Raw genomic sequence first — 25045 nt, 5'->3', positions numbered from 1 at the left:
GCGGAGAGTGGGGCTCATCAGCGCTGCTGGGCCAGGTGAGGACTCTTCCCCTTTGAGTGGTGCTGGCTTGCCTGGGGCATTCCGCGCTGGCCTGTGTGCCTGCAGTTTTGGAAGAGGCCGCGGGACCGCTTGTCCCTGACTTACAGGGGGTGCCATCCACTGACAGAGACCCCGGCCCTCGTCTAGGGCGTCTGCAGGCGGACGGCCCCGCCGCTGGGGCTGTGATTGCGTGAGGAGGGTGCAGGCATGCCCCGGGAGGAAGATTTGGGCTTCCGCGAAGGGGAAGAGGGCCCCGTTCCCCCAGGGGGAAGACAATCCCATACCCCCATGGGTGCAGAGGAGGCCCCAGCCCCGTGGGGGCTGAGGGTCCCAGAAACCCCTCACCATCACACCCTAGCGGCGGCTCTAGGAACTGCACCTGTGCACAGGCAGAGTCGGGTGCACGGGGTCAGGCTCCGGCCAGGGGTGGAGACTGGGGCTCATCAGCGCTGCTGGGCCAGGTGAGGACTCTTCCCCTTTGAGTGGTTCTGGCTTGCCCGGGGCTTTCCGCACTGGCATGTGTGCCTGCAGTTTTGGAAGAGGCCGAGTTCGCCGCTTGTCCCTGGCTTACAGGGGTGCCCTCCACTGACAGGGAACCCGTCCCTCCGTCTAGGGCATCTGCGTACTAACGGACCCGCCGCTGGGGCTGTGAGTGAGAGAGGAGGTTGCAGGCGTGCCCCGGGAGTAAGATTTGGGTTTCCACAAAGGGCAAGAGGGCCCCGTTCCCCCATGGGGGAAGACAATCCCGTATCCCTATGGGTGCAGAGGTGGCCCCAACCCTGTGGGGACTGAGGGTCCCCGAACCCCCTCACCAGTGCCCCCTAGCGGCGGCCCTAGGAAGTGCAACTGTGCGCAGGCAGAGTCGGGTGGGCAGGATCAGGCTCCGGCCAGGGGCGGAGCCTGGGTCTCATCAGCCCTGCTGGGCCAGGTGAGGACTCTTCCCCTTTAGTGGTGCTGGCTTGCCCGGGGCTTTACGCGCCGGCCTGTGTGCCTGCAATTTTTGAAGAGCCGCAGTCGCCGCTTGTCACTGGCTTACAGGGGGTGCCCTCCCCTGACAGGGAACCCGGCCCTCCGTCTAGGGCGTCTGTGGGCGCACGGCCCCACTGCTGGGGCTGTGAATGTGGGAGGAGGGTGCAGGCATGCCCCGGGAGTAAGATTTGGGCTCCGCAAAGGTGAAGAAAGGCCCCGGTCCCCCATAGGGGAAGAAAATCTGTTACCCGCATATGTGCAGAGGTGGCCCAGCCCCGTGGTGGCTGAGGGTCCCCGAACCCACTCACCAGCGCCCCCTAGCAGCGGCCCTAGGAAGTGCACCTGTGCGCAGGCAGAGTCCGGTGGGCAGGGTCAGGCTCCGCCCAGGGGCGTAGCCTGGGGCTCATCAGCGCTGCTGGGCCAGGTGAGGACTCTTGCCCTTTGAGTGGTGCTGGCTTGCCCAGGGCTTTCCGCGCTGGTCTGTGTGCCTGCAGTTTTGGAAGAGGCCGCGGTCCCGCTTGTCCCTGGCTTACAGGGGGTGCCCTCCCCTGACAGGGACCCCGGCCCTCCGTCTAGGGCGTCTGCGGGCGCACGGCCCCGCCGCAGGGGCTGTGAGTGCGAGAGGAGGGTGCAGGTGTGTCCCGGGAGGAAGATTTGGGATTCCGAGAAGGGGAAGAGGGCCCTGTTCCCCCATGGGAAAGACAATCCCGTACCCCCATGGGTGCAGAGGTCCCCCTAGACCCGAGAGGACTGTGGGTCCCCGAATCCCCTCACCTGTACACCCTAGCGGCGGCTCTAGGAACTGCACCTGTGCACAGGCAGAGTCGGGTGCGCAGGGTCAGGCTCCGGCCAGGGGTGGAGACTGGGGCTCATCAGCGCTGCTGGGCCAGGTGAGGACTCTTCCCCTTTGAGTGGTTCTGGCTTGCCCGGGGCTTTCCGCACTGGCATGTGTGCCTGCAGTTTTGGAAGAGGCCGAGTTCGCCGCTTGTCCCTGGCTTACAGGGGGTGCCCTCCACTGACAGGGAACCCGTCCCTCCGTCTAGGGCGTCTGCGTACTAAAGGACCCGCCGCTGGGGCTGTGAGTGAGAGAGGAGGTTGCAGGCGTGCCCCGGGAGGAATATTTGGGTTTCCGCGAAGGGGAAGAGGGCCCCGTTCCCCCATGGGGGAAGACAATCCTGTACCCCTATGGGTGCAGAGGTGGCCCCAGCACCGTGGGAGCTGAGGGTCCCCGAACCCCCTCACCAGTGCCCTCTAGCGGCGGCCCTAGGAAGTGCACCTGTGCGCAGGCAGAGTCCGGTGGGCGGGGTCAGGCTCCGGCCAGGGGCGCAGCCTGGGGCTCATCAGTGCTGCTGGGCCAGGTGAGGACTCTTCCCCTTTGAGTGGTGCTGGCTTGCCCGAGGCTTTCCGCGACATCAGTGTGCCTGCAGTTTTGGAAGAGGCCGCGGTCTCCGCTTGTCCCTGGCTTACAGGGGATGCTCTCCCCTGACAGGGACCCCTGCACACCGTCTAGGGCTTCTGCGGGCGCAGGGCCCACCGCTGGGTCTGTGAGTGCGAGAGGATTGTGCAGGCGTGCCCCGGAAATAAGATTTGGGCTTCCCCCGAGGGGAAGTGAGCCCCGTTCCCCCATGGGGGAGGATAGTTCCGTACCCCCATGGGTGCAGAGGTCCCCCTAGACCCGAGAGGTCTGTGGGTCCCCGAACCCCCCTCACCAGCACCCCCTAGCGGCGGCCCTAGGAAGTGCACCTGTGCTCAGGCAGATTCACGTGGGCGGGGTCATTCTCAGGCCAGGGGCGGAGCCTGGGCTCATCAGCACTGCTGGGCCAGGTGAGGACTCTTCCCCTTTAGTGGTGCTGGATTGCCCGGGGCTTTCCGCGCCGGCCTGTGTGCCTGCATTTTTGGATGAGCCGCAGTCGCCGCACGTCCCTGGCTTACAGGGGGTGCCCTCCCCTGACAGGGACCCCGGCCCTCTATGTAGGGCGTCTGCGGGCGCAGGGCCCGCCGCTGGGGCTGTGAGTGCAAGAGGAGGGTGGAGGCTTGCCCAAGGAGGAAGATTAGTGATTCCGCAAAGGGCAAGAGGGCTCCCTTACCCCATGGGGGAAGACAATCCCGTACACCCTTGGGTGCAGAGGTGGGCCCAGCCCCGTAGGGACTGAGGGTCCCCGAAACCCCTCACCACCGCCCCCTAGCGGCGGCCCTAGGAAGTGCACCTGTGCAGAGGCAGAGGCGGTTGGGCGGGGTCAGTCTCCGGCCGGGGGCGGAGCCCGGGGCTCATCAGCACTGCTTGTCCAGGTGAGGACTCTTCCCCTTTGAGTGGTGCTGGCTTGCCCGGGGCTTTCCGCGCCGGCTTGTGTGCCTGCAGTTTTGGAAGAGGCCGCAGTCGCCGCTAGTCCCTGGCTTACAGGGGGTGCCCTCCCTTGGCAGGGACCCCGGCCATCCGTCTAGGGCGTCTGCGGGCGCACGGCCCCGCCGCTGGGGCTGTGAGTGCGAGAGGAGGGTGCAGGTGTGTCCCTAAGGATGATTTGGGTTTCTGCGAAGGGGAAGAGGGCCCCGTTCCCCCATGGGGGAAGACAATCCCGTACCCCCATGGGTGCAGAGGTGTCCCCAGCCCCGAGGGGGCTAAGGGTCCCCAAACCCCCTCACCAGCGCCCCCTAGTGGTGGCCCTAGGAAGTGCACCTGTGCGCAGGCAGATTCAGGTTTGCGTGGTCAGTCTCCGTCCAGGAGCAGAGTCTGGGCCTCATCAGCACTGCTGGGCCAGGTGAGGACTCTTCCCCTTTCAGTGGTGCAGGCTTGCCCGGGGCTTTCCGTGCCGGCCTGTGTGCCTGCAGTTTTGGAAGAGGCCGCGGTGCCGCTTGTCCCTGGCTTACAGGGGGTGCCCTCCCCTGACAGGGACCCCGGCCCTCCGTCTAGAGCGTCTGGGGGCGGAGGGCCCGACGCTGGGGCTGTGAGTTCTAGAGGAGGGTGCAGGCGTGCTCCGGGAGGAAGATTTAGGCTTCCCCCGAGGGGTGGAGAGCCCGTTCCCCCATGGGGGTGGAAAGTTCCGTACCCCCATGGGTGCAGAGGTCCCCCTAACCGCGAGGGGTTTGAGGGTCTCCGAACCCCCTCACCAGCGCACCCTAGAGACGGCCCTAGGTAGTGCACCTGTGCGCAGGCAGAGCCCGGTGGGCGGGGTCAGGCCCCTGGCAGGGGCGGCACCTGGGACTCATCAGCCTTTGCTGGGCCTGGTGAGGACTCTTCCCATTTGAGTGGTGCTGGGTTGCCCGGAGCTTTCCGCGCCGGCCTGTCTGCCTGCCGTTTTGGAAGAGGCCGGGCACGCCGCTTGCCTCTGGCTTACAGGGGGTTCCCTCCCTGACAGTGACCCCGCCCCTCCCTCTAGGGCGTCTTTGGGCGCCCCAAGCGCCCCTGGGGGTGTGAGTGCGGGAGGAGGATGCAGGTGTGCCCGGCGGAGAGCTTCACCGTTCCCCCAAAGGGGCCGGGGTCCCCGTACCCCCAGGGGGAAAGTGGGTCCCGTCTCCCCACGGGGTAAGAGGGCCCTTATTCCCCTGGTGGCTGAGGGTCTCCGGACCCTCACCAGCGCCCCCTAGCGGCGGCCCTGAGAAGTACACCTTTGTGCATGCAGAGTCCGGTGGGCGGGGTCAGGCTCTGCCGAGGGCGGCGCCTGGGGCTCATCAGCCTTTGCTTGGCCAGGTGAGGACTCTTCCCCTTTGAGTGGGGCTGAGTTGCCCGGGGCTTTCCAAGCCGGCCTATCTTCCTGTCTTTTTGGAAGAGGCCTTGCTCGCAGCTTGCCTATGGTTCACAGGGCGTGCCCTCCCTGACAGTGACCCCGCCCCTTCCTCTAGGGCGTCTTTGGGCGCCACAAGCGCCCCTGGGGGTGAGAGTGTGGGTGGAGGGTGCAGGTGTGCCCCGTGGAAAGCTTTACCGTTACCCCAAATGGGAAGGGGTCCCCGTACCCCCATGGGGAATGAGGGTCCCATCTCCCCACGTGGTTAGTATGCCCTTATCCCCCTGGGGGCTGAGGGGCTCCGGAACCCCCTCACCAGCGCCTCATAGCGGCGGCCCTGAGAAGTACACCTTTGCGCATGCAGAGTCCGGTGGGCGGGGTCAGGCTCTGGCCTGGGGCAGCGCTTGTGGCTCATCAGCCTTTGCTGGGCCAGGTGAGGTCGCTTCCCCTTTGAGTGGTGCTGGGTTGTCCGGGGCTTTCCGCGCCGGCCTGTCTGCCAGCCCTTTTGGAACAGGCCGCACTCGCCGCTTGCCTGTGTCTTACAGGGGGTGCCCTCCCTGACAGTGACCCTGCCCTCCCTCAGGGGCGTCTTTGGGCGCCCCAAGCGCCCCTGGGGGTGTGAGTGCGGGAGGAGGGTGCAGGTGTGCCCCGCGGAGACCTTTACCGTTCCCCCAAAATGGTGGGGGTCCCCATACCCCCAGGGGGAAAGAGGGTCCTGTCTCCCCATGGTGTTAGAGGGCCCTTATCCCCCTGTGGGCTGAGGGGCTCAAAAACGCGCCTCACCAGCACCCCCTAGCGGCGTTCCTGAGAAATCCACCTTTGTGCATGCAGAGTCCGGTGGCTGGGGTGAGGTTCTGGCCAGGGGCGGCACCTGGGGCTCATCAGCCTTTGCTGGGCCAGGTGAGGACTCTTCCCCTTTGAGTGGTGCTGGGTTCCCCGGGGCTTTCTGCGCCAGCCTGTCTGCCTGCCATTTTGGAAGATGCCGCGCTCTCCGCTTGCCTGTGGCTTACAGGGGGAGCCCCCGTGACAGTGACCCCGCCCCTCCCTCTAGGGCGTCTTTCAGCGCCCCAAGTGCCCCTGGGGGTATAGTGCGGGAGGAGGGAGCAGGTGTGCCCCGGGGAGAGCTTTACCGTTCCCCCAAAGGGGAAGGGCTCCCCCGTACCCCCAGGGGGAAAGAGAGTCCCGTCACCCCACGGGGTTAAAGGGCCCTTATCCCCCTGGAGGCTGAGGGGCTCCGGGACCCCTCACCAGCGCCCCCTAGCGGCGGCCCTGTAAAGTGCACCTTTGTGCAGGCAGAGTCCGGTGGGCGGGGTCAGGCTTGGCCGGGGGCGGCGCCTGGGGCTCATCAGCCTTTGCTGGGCCAGGTGAGGACTCTTCCCCTTGAGTGGTGGTGGGTGGCCTGGGCTTTCCGCACCGGCCTGACTGCCTGCCGTTTTGGAAGAGGCTGCACTCGCCGCTTGCCTGTGACTTACAGAGGGTGCCCTCCCTGACAGTGACCACGCCCCTCCCTCTAGGGCGTCATTGGGCACCCCAAGTGCCCCTGGGGGTGTGAGTGCGGGAGGAGGGTGCAGGTGTGGCCCGCGGAGAGCTTCACCGTTCCCCCAAACGGGAAGTGCTCCCCGTACCCCATGAGGAAAGAGGGTCCCGTCTCCCCACGGGGTTAGAGGGCCCTTATCCCCCTGGGGGCTGAGGGGCTCCGGACCCACCTCACCGACGCCCCCTAGCGGCGGCCCTGAGAAGTGCACCTTTGTGCATGCATCTCCGGTGGGCGGGGTTAGGCTCTGGCCGGGGGCGGCGCCTGGGGCTCATCAGCCTTTGCTGGGTCAGGTGAGGACTCTTCCCCTTTGAGTGGTGATGGGTTGCCCGGGGCTTTCCGCGCCGGCCTGACTGCCTGCCGTTTTGGAAGAGGCCAAGCTCGCCGCTTGCCTGTGGCTTACAGGGTTTGCCCTCACTGACAGTGACACCGCCCCTCCCTCTAGGGCGTCGTTGGGCGCCCCATGCGCCCCTGGGGCTGTGAGTGCGGGAGGAGGGTGCAGGTGTGCCCCGCGGAGAGCTTTACCGTTCCCCCAAAGGGGAATGGGTCCCCGTACCCCCAGGGGGAAAGATGGTCCCATCTCCCCACGGGGTTAGAGGGCCCTTATCCCCCTGGGGGCTGAGGGGCTCCTGACCCCTCACCAGCGCCCCCAAGCGGCGGCCCTGAGAAGTGCACCTTTGTGCATGCAGAGTCCGGTGGGCGGTCTCAGGCTCCGGCTGTGGTGGCGCCTGGGGCTCATCATCCTTTGCTGGGCCAGGTGAGGACTCTTCCCCTTTGAGTGGTGATGGGTTTCCCCGGGGCGTTCTGCGCCGGCCTGTCTGCCTACCGTTTTGGAAGAGGCCGCGCTATTCGCTTGCCTGTGTCTTACGGGGGGTGCCCTCCCTGACAGTGACCCCGCCCCTCCCTCTAGGGCGTCGTTGGGCGCATCAAGCGCCCCTGGGTGTGTGTGTGTGCGAGGAGGGTGCAGGTGTGCCCCGCGGAAAGCTTTACCGTTCCCCCAAAGGGAAAGGGGTCCCCGTACCCCCATGGGGAAAGAGGGTCCCGTCTCCCCACGGGGTTAGAGGGCCCTTATCCCCCTGTGGGCTGAGGGGCTCCGGACCCCTCACCAGCGCCCCCTAGCGGCGCCCCTGAGAAGTGCACCTTTGTGCATGCAGTGTCCGGTGGGCGGGGTCAGGCGCCGGCCGGTGGAGGTGCCTGGACCTCATCAGCCCTGCTGGGCAGGTGAGGCTGCTTCCCCTTTGAGTGTTGCTGGCTTGCCCGGGGCATTTCCACGCCGGCCTGTCCGCCTGCAGTTTTGGACGAGACCGCAGTCGCCGCTTCTCCGAGGCTTACACAGGGTGCCCTCCCCTGACAGTGACCTCGCCCATCCGTCTAGGGCATGATCGGGCACACGGCCGGGCTCTAGGGTTGTGTGTGCAGGACTAGGGTGCAGGTGTGCCCCGGGAGGAAGATTTTGCCATTCCCCCGAGGGGGAAGAGGGTCCCGATTCACAATGGGGGTAGAGTTCCCCTACCCCCAAGGGGGCTGAGGGTCCCCAAACCACCCCCCGCTCACCAGCACCCCATGCCAGCGGCCTTGAGTACTTCACCCCTGCGCATGTGCAGACGAGTGGGCGGGGTCAGGCTCTGGCCGGGGGCGGAGCCTGGAGCTCATCAGCCCTGCTGGGCCATGTGAGGCCGCTTCCCCTTTGAGTGGTCCTGGCTTGCCCGGGGCTTTCTGCGCCGGCCTGTCCGCCTGGCAGTTTTGGAAGAGGCCGCGGTCGCCGCTTGTCCGAGGCTTATAGGGGGTGCCCTCCCCTGACAGAGACGCCGCCCCTCCGTCTAGGGCATGTTCGGGCGTGGGGCCGGCCCCCGGGGGTGTGAGTGCTAGAGTAGAGTGCAGGTTTCCCCTATGGGGAAGATTGACCGTTCCCCCGAGGGGGAAGAGGGTCCCAATTCCCCATGGGCATTTAGGTGCCCCTACCCCCAAGGGGCCTGAGGGTCCCCGAACCACACCCCCGCTCGCCTGAGCCCCCTACCGGCGGCCCGGGGAACTGCAACTTTGCGCATGCGCAGTGGGTGTACGGAGTTAGGCTCCAGCGAAGGGGGGGGGGAGCCTGGACCTCATCAGCCCTGCTGGGCATGTGAGGACGCTTCCCCTTTGAGTGTTGCTGGCTTGCCCGGGGCACTTCCGCGCCGGCCTGTCCGCCAGCAGTTTTTGAAGAGGCCGGGGTCGCTGCTTGTCCGTGGCTTACAGGGGGTGCCCTCCCCTGACAGTGACCCCGCCCCTCCGTTTAGGGCGTGTTCGGGCGCACGGCAGGGCTATGGGGCTGTGAGTGCAGGAGGAGGGTGCAGGTGTGCCCCGGGAGGAAGATTTACCATTCCCCCAAGGGGGAAGAAGGTCCCGATTCCCCATGGGGGTAGAGTTCCCCTACCCCCAAGGGGGCTGAGGCTCCCCGAACCACCCCCCAAACACCAGCGCCCCCTGCCGGCGGCCTTGAGTACTGAACCTTTGCGCATGCGCAGAAAAGTGGGCGGGTTCAGGCTCTGGCCGAGGGCGGAGCCTGGACCTCATCAGCCCTGCTGGGCATGTGAGGACGCTTCCCCTTTGAGTGTTGCTGGCTTGCCCGGAGCACTTCCGCGTCGGCCTGTCTGCCTGCAGTTTTGGAGGAGGCCAGGGTCGCCGCTTGTCCGTGGCTTACAGGGGGTGCCCTCCCCTGACATTGACCTCGCCCCTCTGTCTAGGGCATGTTCGAGCGCATGGCCGGGATCTAGGGCTGTGAGTGCAGGAGGAGGGAGCAGGTGTGCCCCGGGAGGAAGATTTGCCATTCCCCCGACGGGGTGAGGGTCCCGATTCCCCATGGGGGTAGAATTCCCCTACCCCCACGGGGTCTGAGGGACCCTGAACCAACCCCCCCACTCACCAGCGCCCCCTCCCGGCGGCCTTGAGAACTGCACCTTTGGCATGCATAGACGAGTGGGCGGGGTCAGGCTCTGGCCGGGGGCGGAGCCTGGAGCTCATCAGCCCTGCTGGGCCAGGTGAGGCCGCTTCCCGTTTGAATGGTCCTGGCTTGCCCGGGGCTCTCTGCGCTGGCCTGTCCGCCTGCACTGTTGGAAGAGGCCGCGGTCGCCGCTTGTCCGAGGCTTACAGGGGGTGCCCTCACCTGACAGTGACCCCGCCCCTCCGTCTAGGGCGAGTTCGGGCGCACGGCCGGGCTCTGGGGCTGTGAATGCATGAGGAGGGTGCAGGTGTGCCCCGGGAGGAAGATTTGCCATTCCCCCGAGGGGGAAGAGGGTCCCGATTCCCCATTTGGGTTGAGGTGCCCCTACGCTCAAGTGGCTGAGGGTGTCCGAACCACACCCCAGCTCGCCAGTGCCCCCTACCGGCGGCCCGGGGAACTGCACCTTTGTGCATGCGCAGTCAGTGGGCGGGGTTAGGCTCCAGCCGGGGGCGGCGCCTGGACCTCATCAGCGATGCTGGGTCAGGTGAGGCCGTTTCCCCTTTGATTGTTGCTGGCTTGCCCGGGGCTTTTCCGCGTGGCCTGTCCGCCTGCAGTTTTGGAAGAGGCCGCGGTCGCCGCTTGTCCGTGGATTACAGGGGGTGCCCTCCCCTGACAATGACCCCGCCCCTCCGTCTAGGGCGTGTTCGGGCGCACGGCCGGGCTCTGGGGCTGTGAGCGCAGGAGGCGGGTGCAGGTGTGCCCGGGGAGGAAGATTTGCCATTCCCCCGAGGGGAAGAGGGTCCCGATTCCCCATGGGGGTAGAGTTCCCCTACCCCCAAGGGGGCTGAGGGTCCCCGAACCACCCCCCCACTCACCAGCGCCCCCTGTCGGCGGCCTTGAGAACTGCACCTTTGCGCATGCGCAGACGGGTGGGCGGAGTCAGTCTGTGGTCGGCGGCGGAACCTGGAGCTCATCAGCCCTGCTGTGCCAGGTGAGGCCGCTTCCCCTTTGAGTGGTCCTGGCTTGCCCGGGGCTTTTGCGCCGGCCTGTCCGCCTGCAGTTTTGGAAGAGGCCGTGGTCGCCGCTTGTCCGTGGATTACAGGGGGGGTGCCCTCCCCTGACAGAGATCCCGCCTCTCCGCCAAGGGCGTGTTCGGGCGCACGGCCGGGCTCTGTGGCTGTGAGTGCAGGAGGAGGGTGCAGGTGTGCCCCGGGAAGAAGATTTGCCATTCCCTCGAGGGGGAAGAGGGTCCCGATTCCCCATGGGGGTAGAGTTCCCCTACCCCCAAGTGGGCTGAGGGTCCCCGAACCACGCCCCGCTCACTAGCGCCCCCTGCCGGCGGCCTTGAGAACTGCACCTTTGCGCATGTGCAGACGAGTGGGCGGGGTCAGGCTCTGGCAGGGGGCTGAGCCTGGAGCTCATTAGCCCTGCTGGGCCAGGTGAGGCCGCTTCCCCTTTGAGTGGTCCTGGCTTGCCCGGGGCTTTCTGCGCTGGCCTGTCCTGCCTGCAGTTTTGGAAGAGGCCGCGGTTGCCGCTTGTCCGAGGCTTACAAGGGTGCCCTCCCCTGACAGTGACCCCGCCCCTCCGTCTAGGGCGTGTTCGGGTGCGGGGCTTGCTCCTGGATGTGTTAGTTCATGGGTTTGGTGCAGGTGTCCCCTATGGGGCATAGGGCCCCGTTTCACCAACGGGCTAGATGTCCCTGGTCCCCGTAGGGGGCTTAGGGCCCTTACCCCCTTGGGTGCAGGGGGCCCTTGACCCCCCAACCACGGATTCTAGACCTTTAATCCTTAAAAATAGAAAAGGCGAGGGGCTCCCTGGTGTCGCTGCAGTTGAGTGCTGGGCTTGAATCTGTCTGGAGTCACTGCAGCACTGTTTAGATCCCCAGCCACCAGTGAGGGTCCCATATGGCGTGCAGACCTCTCCTGCCCCACCCTCTGTCATCTCAGCTGTGTGTTTCATCAGTCTGCCTGTACTGCTCCCACCTCTGGCTCTGTTGAATTTTTTCACCCTCCTGCACTGCTGACTGTACCCAGTGCTTGTATAAATAAAAAAAATAAATCTTAAATAAAATAGGAAAGATGCTTAAATCCTGTTCTTCAGAGGGGCGGATCAACATGGTGGCAAGGAAACGCTGCAAGTAAGATCTCCCATTAAAAAAGTTAATAAGGAGGAAAAGCGGCAGGTCCCAGTATGAACTGGGAAACAAAGATAAACGGACGACTCCAGCAAACTACCCGAAAAATAAAGTTACCATCAAAGAGAACTAGAAGGGAGGAAAGCTCAGATCCCTGCTACCCTCCCCTACCCACAAATTCAGCACTCTCCGATCAACAGAAATGAGAATAAATACAAAAAGACTAAAACAACCAAGAAGAACAAACTATGCATCAAGAGGGACTGTGAGTGGAAAGGAACTATTTCAGCCACCACACCCCGTGTACTGGAGCTGTGGAGATCCCTGCAGGATTCACCATGGAGGTAAGCGAATGGCTCCAAGTGCCAATAGAGAAAAACGAAGACTCCTGGAGACCTACAAACAGACCCTGGCCAGCCGGTAAGCTTGTTTGGAAAAGCAGTGCCCTTAGAAAGGATTCGTGGATCGCGGCTGCCCAGGTCCCCGCGCCTGCAACCTAGGCTTGCTCGGACACTCACAGGGCCCCTCTCTAAGGTTATCGTCCCTCACTGAGTAATCAGAAACCAGGTGCCAGGAAAGGGAGCAGGGTGCAAATGGCGCCATTTCTGTGGACACTGAACTGGGCTAAATACAGCCCGCGTCCTGGACCTGAGGGCTTTGGAACTGAGACCCAGGGCACAAAATTCGGGGCATGAGATACCCACGATGGTGGGGCAAAAGGCAGACACAGCACCCCAAAGCAGTTGAGGCTTTCCCCACTACTCCCACTCTCTTCCCCTGTCCCACGGAGGAAAAAAAACAGCTCCCCAAGGACACTAGGAGAGATCTCTGGTGCCACCTAGCAACCAGAAAAAAATCAACACCCCATAGAATAGGGACCTTTCTTCAGCAAAGACTATTTGAAAGGGGCAGAAGGCTCCCAGAGGAGTCAGAGGTGAACTGGGAAGTTCGCCCAAGCCAGGCCCCTTCTGACCAGCAGTCTGAGCCCAGAGTGGGAGTGGGCACCCACAGCCAGGGCAGAATGGGTATGCAGAAGAGTGTGCCTGTCTCCAAAGTGCCATTTTAGAACAGGGACCTTTCTTCAATAAAAACTGCTTGAATCTGGCAGGCAGCTCCCCGTGGAGCCAGAGAGAGAAGGTTCCCTGTGCAGTCAGAGGTGAGCTGAAGGACCCAACAAGCATGGTCCCACCTGGCAGGAAGTCAGCGCCCAAAGTAGGATCCAGAGATTTGGAACTCAGAGTGCAATCCAGTTGCCCCACCTCCAGGGAAGTCTGTGGGACTTTAAGACGCACCTTTGTAACTAAACACAGAAGGAGGAGAGATTCTTTGACAGTGATCATTAACAAACTCACAGTACCACTGCCTCACTAGAATTCTGGCATAACAGTTTTTGACACGTTTGGATTGCCACTTTCTGAAACTCCGAAAAGAACACACCAAAAACATGCCAGCTAGTAACAGCAGCACAGTGTCCCAATGCATAAGGCAAATTAGAAGACAGGCAGCAGGGAAAAGAAAAACTACAAGCAAAGTAGCATCACCTCAGAAAAAAGACACAGCACACACACACACAAAAAAAAACCCACCCACCAGCTTGCAACTGTGGTGAATTGGAAGAACTTCTGAGCCTTCCAGAAAAATAACTTAAAACTGCCATGATGAAAAAACTGATGGAAGAAATTAAGGAAAATAATGCTCAGAAGAATGAAATTGAATCCCAAAAGAGGGAAGTAAAAGAAATGCAGGAGATCAAAGAATTAATGGAGGTGCTAAAGAACTCTGGGAAAAGCAATGAAAGCAGAATAGAAGAAATGGAAGAACAAATATGTACTCTTGAAGACACAGAAATAAAAAGAACCAAAACAGAAAAGTAAAGAGAAGTACGAAGGACAAAGCCTGAAGAATGACTTTAGGAACTATCCGACTCCATGAGGAAAGAAAACATAAGAGTTATAGGAATCCCAGAAGGAGAGGAGAGAGAGATGTAGGAACAGAGAAAATATTCAAGGAGATAATTGAAGAGAACTTCCCAAACGTGAAGAAGGGACTGAAAATAGACATACAAGAAGCAAGAAGAACACCAAACTTCCACGACGAAAGGAAAAATACAGCAAGACACATAATAGTAAAGCTCCCAAGAATCCAGGACAAGGAAAAAATAATGAAGCTGACAAGAGGGAAGAAAGAGATAACATTCAAAGGAAAACCTATCAGACTGACATCAGACTTCTCCGAAGAAACACTACGGGCAAGGAGAGAGTGGAGGGACATAGTCAACTGACTCCAAGAAAACAGATGCCAACCAAGAATATTCTATCCTGCAAAGCTCTCCTTCCTCTATGAAGAAAGAATAAGGACCTTCCCAGACAAACAGAAACTCTGGAATTTCATGACTAAACCCCACTCCAAAAATACTACAAGGAGTCCTAAAGCCAGAACCTCAGAGGGACGAAAAACAATGAAAGAAGGCCAAAAAAAAGCTATTAAAAGAATAAATAAATAAAATCAAAGGAAAGACAAACACAATGGCAAATACAGATGCTAACATATCAATATTAACTCTACATGCAAATGGACTAAACTCTTCAATAAAAAGACACAGAGTTGCAGGCTGGATCACTTGTAATCAGGGAAATGCAAATCAAAACTACCATGAGATACCATCTTACACCAGTGAGAATGGCACATATTAAAAAAACTAGCAACAACAAATGTTGGCGAGGGTGTGGAAAAAAAGGAACTCTTCTGCACTATTGGTGGGAGTGCAATCTGGTCCAACCACTATGGAGAGCTGTGTGGAGATTTCTGGACCTACTAAACATAGAGCTTCCATATGATCCAGCAATTCCACTCCTAGGTATTTACCCAAAGGACACAGAAACATCAATTCCAAAGAGCACCTGCACCCCTATGTTTATAGCAGCACTATTTACAATAGCTAAGCTTTGGAAACAGCCCAAATGCCCAAAATAGATGACTGGATCAAGAAGATGTGGTACATATATACATGGATGGTGCTGGAAGGGATCATGCTCAGCGAAATAAGCCAGAAAGAAAAAGAAAAATACTGGATGGTCTCACTCATAGCAGGAATCTAGAAATCTTAAATAAGGGACCAGGAAAATGAATAACTATAAGAAAGTAAAAATCAAAATCAACAAAAATCTATGAACCAGAGACACTTTTGGGAGGGTGGGTGGAAGGAGGGGAGGGATTGGGGTCAAAATGGGGGGGTTGAAATTGTATGGGGAATATAAAAATAAAGAAAAAAATAATTAAACACACAAAAAAAGAAATAAAACCCAGCCTTTCTCTGTCTCCAGAAAACACATTTAGCTACAAAAGATAAAAATAACCTCAAAGTTGGTAAAGGACCTATACAAAGAAAACTATAAAACACTGTTAAAAGAAATATAAGAAAACACAAAGAAATGGAAAGATATCCCCTGCTGATGGATTGGAAAAATAAACATTATTAAAATGGCCATCCTACCAAAGCAATATACAGATTCAATGCTATTCCAATAAAAATTTCAATGTCATTCATCAAAGAAATAGAACAATTATTGATGAAATTCATATGGAATCAACAAAAAACCCAAATAGCCAAATCTCAACTGAAATAAAAAGAAGGGAATGGAGGCATCACACTCCCAGACTTCAAACTATACTACACAACCATAATCATCAAAACTGCATGGTATTGTAACAAGAACAGACACACAGACCAATGGAATCGAATAGAAAATCCAGAAATAAACCCACAGATTTATGGTCAACTAATCTTTGACAAAGGAGCAAAGACTATGCATTGGAGCAAAGACAGTTTGTTCACTAAAGGGTGCTGGGAAAACTGGGACGCTACATGCAAAAGAATGAAGCTTGACCACTACCTCACACCATACACAAAAATCAACTCAAAATGGATTAAAGAACTACACATAAGACCTGAAACCATAAAATACATAGAAGAAAATATAGGCAAAACACTACATGATATGTACATCAAAGACATCTTTACAGACATGTCACCCCAAGCAGTGATAGTGAAGGCACAGATAAACAGCTGGGACTACATCAAATTAAAGAGCTTCTGCACAGCACAAAAGACAGTAACAGAAACAAAGAGAAACCCCACCGAATGGGAGAACATTTTTGCACACAACACTAATGATAAAGGACTGATCACAAAAATCTACAAAGATCTGATGAGACTCAACAACAACAAAGAAAATAATCCACTCAAAAATGGGCAGAAGAGCTGAAAAGAAACTTCTCTGAAGAGGAAATGCAAATGACCAACAGGCATATGAAAAAATGTTCAACATCACTTGTAATCAGGGAAATGCAAATCAAAACTACCATGAGATACCATCTTACACCAGTGAGAATGGCAAATATATTAAGAAAACTAGCAACAACAAATGTTGGTGAGGATGCGGAGAAAAAGGAACTCTCCTGCAGTGTTGGTGGGAGTGCAAACTGGTCCAACCACCATGGAGAGCTGTGTGGAGATTTCTGGACCTACTAAACATAGAGCATCCATATGATCCAGCAATTCCACTCCTAGGTATTTACCCAAAGGGCACAGAAACATCAATTCCAAAGAGCACCTGCACCCCTATGTTTATAGCAGCACTATTTACAATAGCTAAGCTTTGGAAACAACCCAAATGCCCAAAAATAGAAGACTGGATCAAGAAGATGTGGTACATATACACCATGGAATATTACTCAGCATTCAAAAAAAGATAAACACATGCAATTTGCAGCAACATGGATGGAGCTGGAAGGGATCATGCTCCGTGAAATAAGCCAGAAAGAAAAAGAAAAACTCATAGCAGGAATGTAGAAAACTTAAATAAGGGACCAGGAAAAAAATATAAGAAAGAAAATATTTAAATCAGCAAACAACTATGAACCAAAGACAGTCTGGGGGGATGGGGGGCAGGGAAAGGAGGGATTGGGGTCAAAATAAGGGGGGTTGCAATTGTATGGGGAATATAAAAATACAATTTAAATTAAAAAAAATAGGAAAGGGGATATTATCATGGGTTACACAACTCCTTTTTGTACTAACAGGAAATGCAAAAGGTCCCTCTCGTTTACAGAATTCTTTAAACATTTTTTAAATATTTATTTATGGAAGAACCAGGGTATAGGCCTGATGTGCAGGATGGTGCGAGGATTCACCAGAGACAGAGCAGGGAACAGAACAGGCAGACTGACAATATACACTGCTGAGTGGAGCAGCAGTGTATATCCTCACCCGCCAGTCGGGATCAAAGCAACAATACAGAGGCTGTGGACAGACTCACATTGCGGCACTCAACCGCCTGCACCACCAGGGAGGCCCTTCTTTAAGCATTTTTTTAACTAAGTTTTGCTGTCAAGAATCTTGAGACATTGGCAGATTAGAATGAGTGGCAAAAGACTGAAATGCTCTAAGAATTTCTTGAAGCTTATTAGAGAGTTCAGGTGGAGGGTGCTGTAGCATCCTCTACTTGATTAAAAAATTCCCCACCACTACCCTCTGAAGAGGCCTTATGATCAGGGTCAGACTCAGAAGAGTCCAGTAAATGTTTTTTAACACCCTCATGTAAAGGGAGCACTATGTTGTTCTTTATAATTGTTTTGAGGGGAGGTAGGATTATTACCCACAGGATGAAGAGCTTATTGTTTCAGAAAAAGCTTTTTACAGGATTAACAAACTTACTTATACTAACATAACATACTTATTTATACTAACAAAGATTTTTAAGAGTGGGTTCGTCTTTCTGTAAAGGAAATTTAGTTAATTACCGGTGTTTGTTGAACAACACAATTTTTACCTTTTAAGAAAACACATTTAAACATTAAATATTAACACCCGATCTTAAAACCTAAAGACATGTATCTTTTAAATTAAACCATTGAATTTACACTAGTTTACCAAATTTAGATCATGATCAAAATTGGGGAGTTTGTATAGGTGCCGTTTATAGTTCATCCTCCGGAGGTAGAAGACAAGGATAAACAGAAATCTCTTGATTTTTATTTAAAATTTTGGCCATGTGTTAATTTTAAGAAGTCAAATTATTTATTTTTAAAGGTTTTTTATCTATTTATATACATAAGAACTAGGGTGTAAGCCAGATGTGTGGGGGTGAAAAGACCAACCTGAGAGTGGTGAGAACAGATGATCTACCGAAACACGCTGTTGAGGGGAGAAGCCGGCTGAGGCAGGAGAGGCTGGCTGTGTATTGTGGGCCAACTCCCCAGCCAGGATCTAACCCTTAATGTACTGTTCTGAGATAGCTCAACAGTGTTGAGACTTCAACCCCTATATTACCAGGGAGGCCCCATATGTCATGATTTTTTAATGAGATAGAAGTTAAAATCCTTATATAGATAAAGTGTTTAATTTTAACCATTACTTAAGACTGGGGGCCCAAGGTCACCAAAATTTTAAAGACAGGCAGTTGTTACTAAATTTGAGATGCTAAAATACTTTAGAGTTTGTATTTTTAAGAAATAATCCTTTGGATTTATATTGTTTTTGCTTTATTTTATTGAGACCAAACATTTTTAAGATAATGGAACAATTTTTATGGACCATGCATGGGGAAAACAGGAGAAGAGAGGTTAAGATCTTTGATCTGAAGGTGTGTGAGATTATCACTCATGTTTCCAAGAGAGAGAGTAAAGATTTAACTGAAAAACTCACTGAAGAAAGTTAACATCACAGACTCGGTGTCTGTGGGCCTTTCACCAGGCTGATTATCATCACAGAGTCTGGCTCTGTGGGCCTTTTACCTGGCTGATTTGGAAGAAAGTCACATCACAGACTCAGAATCTGTGGGCCTTTTACCAGGCTGATTTGGAAGAAAAAGATAGGAAAGACATGACTGAAAACACCTTCTTACCGCTTCATTGCAGACTCTGGGTCTGTGTAGGCTTTTGGCCAGGCTTGAGAGGATGTCCAATTCCCGTCTCCAGGCTTGAGAAGCAGGGTGTGGGGTCCCTGTTTGGGAGCCATTTGTTGCACCAGGCAACATCACACTGATAAAGAAATGGGAGTCGTGGAGCAGGCTTCATAATGCAGGATATTGCTGAAGAGCAAGATCCTGGCCCTTTTATTGGCCCACGGTATTGGTTGTGAGGGGGAAGAGCAAAAGGAGATTAAGGGCATGGAGATGATAGAAAGGGGAAGGGTGGGTGTAGAAGATTAGAGATTGTGAGTCTGCCCTCCTTATCTACTTCATGACACACCCTAATCCCCAGCCATTGTTCTAATCTTATCGACAAGGCATTCCACTGATCAGCTTCTGGGGTCCCTTGTCAGTACATCGGTCCTCGGCCAGGGCGTTCCCAGCCATATTTCGTGATGTGTAAGTCGGGAGAACTGTTATGCTTCATTTTATTTTATTTTTTTGCAGATTTATTTACTTATGAATACAAGAGCTCGGGTGCAGGGCAGAGATGTGGGGGTGGGGTAAGGGAATTCACCAGAGACAGCGCAGGGAACAGAACCGGTGGACTGACTGAAATCCACTGCTGAGGGGAGCAGCGGGAAGACAGGAGAGGTCTGTGGCTCCCCGTGGGTCACCTTCCTTGCTGGGGATGGAACTGGGGCTCCAGAGGCTGGGGATGGCTTCACAGGGTGGTGCTTAACCCCTTCCCCACCAGGGTGGTCCCTAGTCATGCCTTTATCTCAGCTTCAGGTAAGGGGATTTTTAAGAATTGTTTAAAAAAATAATCTTTCCCAGAAATTCAAGCCACTTTGTTTGCCCTTTTAATGACTAGCGGATAATGTAGGGTGGTCCCTAGTCATGCCTTTATGTCAGCTTCAGGTAAGAGGATTTTTAAGAATGGTTTATAAAAATAATCTTTCCCAGAAATTCAAGCCACTTTGTTTGCCCTTTTAATGACTAGCGGATAATGTAGGGTCACAGTATTTTGAGCGAGGAGGAGGCATTTGTCTGCATCTCAGTGTTTATTTGGGACCCGCCCCTCCAGGGCCTGCATCCAGGGCCGTTGCCTCAGGGAGTTCCTGCGCGCCCAGCCCCTCCCAGCACACCTGTCTGCACCTGCGCTGCTACTGAACGTGCATGCTCATTCAGGCCCTGCTGGCCCCTGACTCGGGGTGAGGTTCGGCTGGGGTAAGCCTGGTCCTTCAGGAACCCCGTAGGGGCGCCACTGCCCCATTACCTGGGGAGCCGGTGGCGGGGAGCAGACAGGTGAGGCCCAGGGAGGGAAGGCGCTAGGGCTCTGGTTGGCGCATCTGGCCTGAACCCCGGTTCTTGTATAAATAAATAAATCTTTTTTTAAATTAGCCTTTTTCTAATGATTCCCAGGCAGCAGGCTTAATTACTGCACTTACCAGAGAAAATTCCTGGAGATCTAGAACAATTGGTGAGGAGAGGATGCCTCGGCAGTGCCTGCAGCATTGTTCAGGTGAGACCCCCTTTAGGAACATTTATTAATTTATATTGTCTTAGGGTCTTCCCTTTCCCCAAGCTCATCTTTTTTTTTTTTTCTTTTCATGCATCATTGTTCATTTTTTTAGTTATTGGTGTCTCCCCTCAGGGGTGGTCCCCATAGTGCTCCCACCAAAATAGGGAGAGAAGAAGCTGCAGAGAAGACTGAGGAAGGAAGCAGAATGGAGCCAGAAGGAGACCTGGAGGAGGCACTTGGAGCCTAGAGACACGTGAAGAAACTGTGCTTGTCTTTTGGTCGTGGACGGGGTGACACAGATGTGGGTGAGACCTCTAGGGAGGTGACAATGACAGCTTTTATCTTGATTTTGATTTTGCTCTTTTCCTTCGGGGCTTGTCTGGTTGTTTCTGACCCTTTTCTGTGGGTCCCCCCGGGAAGATGCTTTAGACTTGTGGCAGGCTTTGGGGCCTTGCTCTGGGACAATCCCATTTGGATGGAGTTTTACCCATGAGGGGACGGGTAACTTCAGGTGCTTTATTTAGAAACCAGATTCTTTGGCTTTCCTCTACGGTTTCCTAATTGTATTAAAGTTCCTTCCCGTTGAAGTCTCATGTTTTGTGTTAATGCGGCGGATGGCAGAACCCTATATAGAATAGGCAGGTTTGCAGGGTTTGGGCTGTCCTGTAACACTTGTATGGTTTACAAGTTTACCCAGAAATAAAACTGAGACACAGGGCAAGTTAGGGTAATTAGGCAGTTTTAGGGACACTGCAGGAGGGGACCTCCGAGAGTTGAGGAAGGCTTCAGAGATAAGGGCAGCAAGAGGAGTGTAACCAATTCCACCTGGAAAAACAAACATCCCAGGACCAAGGACAACATTGTTAATGCTGGCCTTGGTTTACTTCAGGTGATAAAGGGAGGTAGAGATTGGGGAAATGGAGAGTGGTTTAATTTATGGACAAATTAGAAGGGCAGCTGTTTAACTTCAATGCAGGGATGCCCATCCAGAGGAGTGGGCCATAAAGATAAAGATGCAACAAATGGGGAAAGACAAACCTGTTAGATAAGGAATGTGAAGATCCCCCTCTAAGTAGCAAGTTAAGTGAAACAGCCGAGAACTTACCAATTACAAAGAGACTGGTGGAGCTTTAGAATAATGAGGGGAAAAAGGTATATATTCCCTGAGACACGACTCCACTGTGGCTTCCTTGCCCCTCCCTGGCCTGGTTTCATGTCCTGGGAGTCCCACTTTATTTCTGTTCCTTTTCTCCTCAATAAACTTTTTCTTTCTCTAAACAAATCTGCCCCTTCTCGCTTGCTTGCCTGAGAGTCTGCGAAGTTCCTGCTGAGGCTTCGTGAGACACCAACCCGTGGGGGTCTAGTGGCTGGGACTCAGTGCTGCCCCTGCAGCCTGGGATCTGTTCCTGGCTTGGAGACTAGGCCTGACAATTCTGCTATCAAAACCACTGTTGAACTACCACAAGTGAATCAATATAAATCTTGATACTGCCAGCTTTCCTGTCAATGATGGAACCTCTGCTGAAATAACCATGTTTTCACTTGTAGGATGAGATGAGAAAATAAAAGTGTTCTGTTAGGCAGGACACTCGATTTATATCAATCTGTGACAAGTTGACTTGGAATACAGGATTTTCATTCTATTATGTTCTATATTTCTTTTTGCAAAGGCAATGAAATAATCACAGGAAAGTTTTATCAGTTATTTCAAATTTTGTTTTATGGAACGTCATTGCTCCATTCAAAATTCTGTCTTTTTCTTCCCATAGTTATGCACAACTTTCAGGCCTCTTGTATTTATTTTGTAAAATTTTTATTTATTTATGCATACAAGACTGGGGTTGTAGGCCAGAGATGCAGTGATACTCTTCTGAGGGGAGCAGCAGGCGAGACAGGAGAGGTCTGCTGCACCATGTGGGCCAGCTCCCAGGCTGGGGATGGAAACTGTACCACAGTGGCTGCCAGTAGCTTGATAGTGCTGAGACTTATCGCGAGTGGGATTAATTGGCTTTAGTCAGAAGTTGGCTCTCAAAGAGAATTTTATTACTGTATTGATCACATACACATACATTCACATAGGCAAGGCAACCCGAAGTTCCCAGAGTAGCTCTGACTGAAGACAGTAGCCACAATGTGTCTTAGCTGGGCCTTCCACCCAGGGGAAAGTCCTCCGGCCGTGGAAGTCTCTAGGCTTGAAAGCCTGAAGTCTGGATGGTTCCCAGGATGTTGAGCCGGTCTGCAGCATGTGCTGCTGTCAGAGAGCAGGCCACCAGTTTGTGGGAGGAAGAACTGGGGAGTGAGGCTTGGTTCATGGTGTGCCAAACTGAGGAGTGAGGAGAGGTTCTGGCTGGAGAACAGTTTGAGTCCAAAGAGGAGCAGCAAGCTGGACTCGGAAGAGGAGCTTCTGGAAAGTCCTTAGCTCAGAGCCACGTTTGGGACTGCTCGGAGAATGCTTCATGAATCCACTCCTTTTATGCATTCTTATCAGGTTCAGGCTCAGGCACCATCTGTTTTTATCATCTTTAACATTCAGGATGTGGATGCAGCCCCATTCACTCACGGCGCTTGCAGACACCTTAACATACTATTAGTTTCACTCTAATGAGACACAGGGCAAGCTAGAAATTAGGCAGTTTTAGGGACAGTGCAGGAGGGGACCTCTGAAGAATTTAGGGAGGCTTCAGAGATAAGGACAACCAAGGGAAAGTAACCCATTCCACTAGGAAAAACAAACATCCCAGGACCAAGGACAACATTGTTAATGCTAGTCCTGGTTTCCTTCAGGTGGTAAAGGGAGGCGGAGATTGGAGAAATGGAGAGTGGTTTAATTTATGGACACATTAGAAGGGCAGCTGTTTAACTCTAATGCAGGGATGCCCATCCAGAAGACTGGGCCATAAATTTAAAGATGCAACAAATGGGGAAAGAAAAAGCTGTTAAATAAGGAATGTGAAGATCCCCCACTCAGTAGCAAATTAAGTGAGACAGACAAGAACTAACCAATCACAAAAAGACTGGTGGAGCTTTAGAATAATGAGGGAAAAAAGGTCTATATTCCCTGAGACACGACTCCGCTTTGGCTTCCTTGCCCCTCCCAGGCCTGGTTCCCTGGCCTGGGAGTCCCACTTTATTTCTGTTCTTTTTCTCCTCAATAAACTTTTTCTTTCTCTAAACAAATCTGCCTCTTCTCGCTTGCTTGCCTGAGCGTCTGCGAAGTTCCTGCTGCGGCTTCGTGAGACACCAACCCGTGGGGGTCTAGTGGCTGGGGCTCAGTGCTGCCCTGCAGCCTGGGATCCGTTCCTGGCTGGGAGACTAGGCCTGACAATTCCGGTATCATTTATATTGCTTGTAAGCTTTTTATGTTGATTACATGCTTAACCCCTTGCACCAGGAAGTAGACCCCAGACCTTTTGTATTTGAAGCTGGAAGGGTCTGGGCTTTGAATTAGTGCCTTATTATTTTCACTGTTTTTTTTATTTTTACCTATAACTAGATGAACCTTGTTGATTAAAACAATAAATATTGTAAAAATTGAAAAAGGGTAAAATGTGCTCATTTGAACTGACAAGTTAGTTCAAGCTAAAAATTGAAAACCTATTGATGGAATTCAGGTGATGGGGTTCAGTGTGGGGGGATTCTTGGATCCTCTGACAAATCATTCAGTAATGTTCCCTTTCATCAGCACATGGCAAGGTGATTGAGGAAAAGAAATCAGGAAAGAGAGAAGTCTGCATAGACTCAGATAGGCTCTGAAAGAACAAAAGCTGCATTTTGCCAGGGTAAGGGGTGTTCTTTCATTATGTTTTGTGATGGAATGAGTGTGGAAATTATTGCCTTGGGGTCAGAATGGGTGGGTCTTCTAAGTTTGATAATCCTCTCTGCTCCCACCTCTGGCTGGTCATCTTTTCTGACCCCACCTTAGATTGCTGGAACCTTCCACAGGTGGGTTAATAAAGATTTATATAGATTGCCCTTATGATTCCTCCCTCAGTAAAAACAAAAAACAACAACAAGGTGAACTTGACCTTGTTGCCGCTTCTCTTCCCACACCTGCTTTACTGTCAGGAAGACAATATTTTCATCCTTAGAAATTTTTCTATAACTGCAACAGAATTTTTAAGGCTTTCTTCAAAAAAATTCTATGGTGGGCCGCCCTGGTGGCGCAGCGGTTGAGCGCTGGGCTGTGAGGCTGCCAGCAGCCTCTGCAGTGCGGGTTGGATCCCCAGCCACCGGGCGAGGGTCCCACATGGCGCGCAGACCTCTCCTGCTGTGCCCGCTGCACCCCTCAGCAGTGTATTACATCGGTCTGCCTGTTCTACTCCCCGCCCTGGCTCTGGTGAATACTCTCACCCTCCCCCGCTTCTGACTGCACCCAGTGCTGGTATAAATAAATCAATCTTTTTTTAAAATTCAACTATTTCTTTTAATACAGACACACACATATATGTTAATATCCCAAATGCTTATATCTAAATCCAGAGTCCCCACAGAAGGGCGATACCGACTTGTTCTCTTCTCCGAATGAGCGAGAATCCCTATTTCAGCGGATTCTTGCCTCCACGTCATTCTATCTCCCCATTGTCAGGGCTCTGACTTAACACACTCCCGCTCCCTGCTCCCCCTCTGAGCGGCCCCCCACGGCTCTCCGGGCTGCGTCCCCTCCTCGCCTGGCTGACCCGCCCCTCGGCAGCGACGCGGTCCCCCCTGCGCCTCCCGCCAGCCCTGGCGCCTCCGCCCGCCAGTGTCCCGCCTCGGCCGCCCGCCCCTCCGCGCCACGAGGCCGCGCGCGCCGCTGCCCCGCCCCTGGGACCCCGCGAGCCTCTCTGTCCTCGGCCTCGCCCCGCCCCCTGCGCGTGACGTCCCGTTCCTGCGCGCTGACGCGGGAGCGGCGGCGGGAATGGAATGGCGGAGCCGCGGCCTCCAGCCGCGCCCACCCCAGCGGAGCGGCCCGCCGGCCGAGGAAGGAGAAGCCCCGGGGGCAGAGCACAGGAGGCGGGGAAGTGCGGGGAGAAGCTGAGCAGGTCAGGGGAGGGCGAGGACGTCTCCCTGCCCGCGGCTGACGGCCGAGCGGTGAGTCAGGGGACCTGGGGCGGGCGGGCGGGCTGTGGGGAGCTCTGCCGGGTCATTGGGGTCCTGGAGGAACATGGGGGTCAGGTCGTTCCTGAGTGTGACCCTGAGGGTGCACGGTGCCCCTGAATGAAAGCTCATCCCCCGTGTTTGCTCCTGGCTCCTCCCTACTGCACTGATCACCCCCCCCCCATGGGTTTTCTGGGCTCTCCGTTATGTTCCATTGA

General features: G+C 54.5%; 2 long non-coding RNA genes across 13 annotated transcripts in view; both read left to right on the top strand.

Annotated features, from left to right (window-relative positions):
- LOC129145722 (uncharacterized) overlaps window positions 1–25045 on the top strand; it is a 94872-nt gene that overhangs the window by 51085 nt on the left and 18742 nt on the right. For 3 of the 12 annotated variants that reach the window (XR_008551691.1, XR_008551693.1, XR_008551692.1), the window contains exon 1: window positions 24665–24821. The exons of 6 other annotated variants lie outside the window; for them this stretch is intronic. This is a non-coding gene — a long non-coding RNA (uncharacterized LOC129145722). Of the gene's footprint in view, window positions 1–24663; window positions 24822–25045 lie in introns of those variants that run through there. 3 more of the 12 variants (XR_008551689.1, XR_008551690.1, XR_008551694.1) reach the window with 2 other exon arrangements.
- LOC129145725 (uncharacterized) lies at window positions 9239–20352 on the top strand. The gene is made up of 3 exons (XR_008551704.1): window positions 9239–9278; window positions 19652–19751; window positions 19864–20352. It is a non-coding gene; the product is annotated as an uncharacterized LOC129145725 (long non-coding RNA).

The sequence above is a fragment of the Talpa occidentalis genome, unplaced genomic scaffold, assembly GCF_014898055.3.
Source record: "Talpa occidentalis isolate TD23 unplaced genomic scaffold, MPIMG_talOcc4v2.1 talOcc4.14, whole genome shotgun sequence".
Taxonomy (NCBI): Eukaryota; Metazoa; Chordata; class Mammalia; order Eulipotyphla; family Talpidae; genus Talpa; species Talpa occidentalis.
The sequence above is the reverse complement of the archived record's forward strand: the minus strand, read 5'-3'. Positions and strand labels throughout refer to the sequence as shown.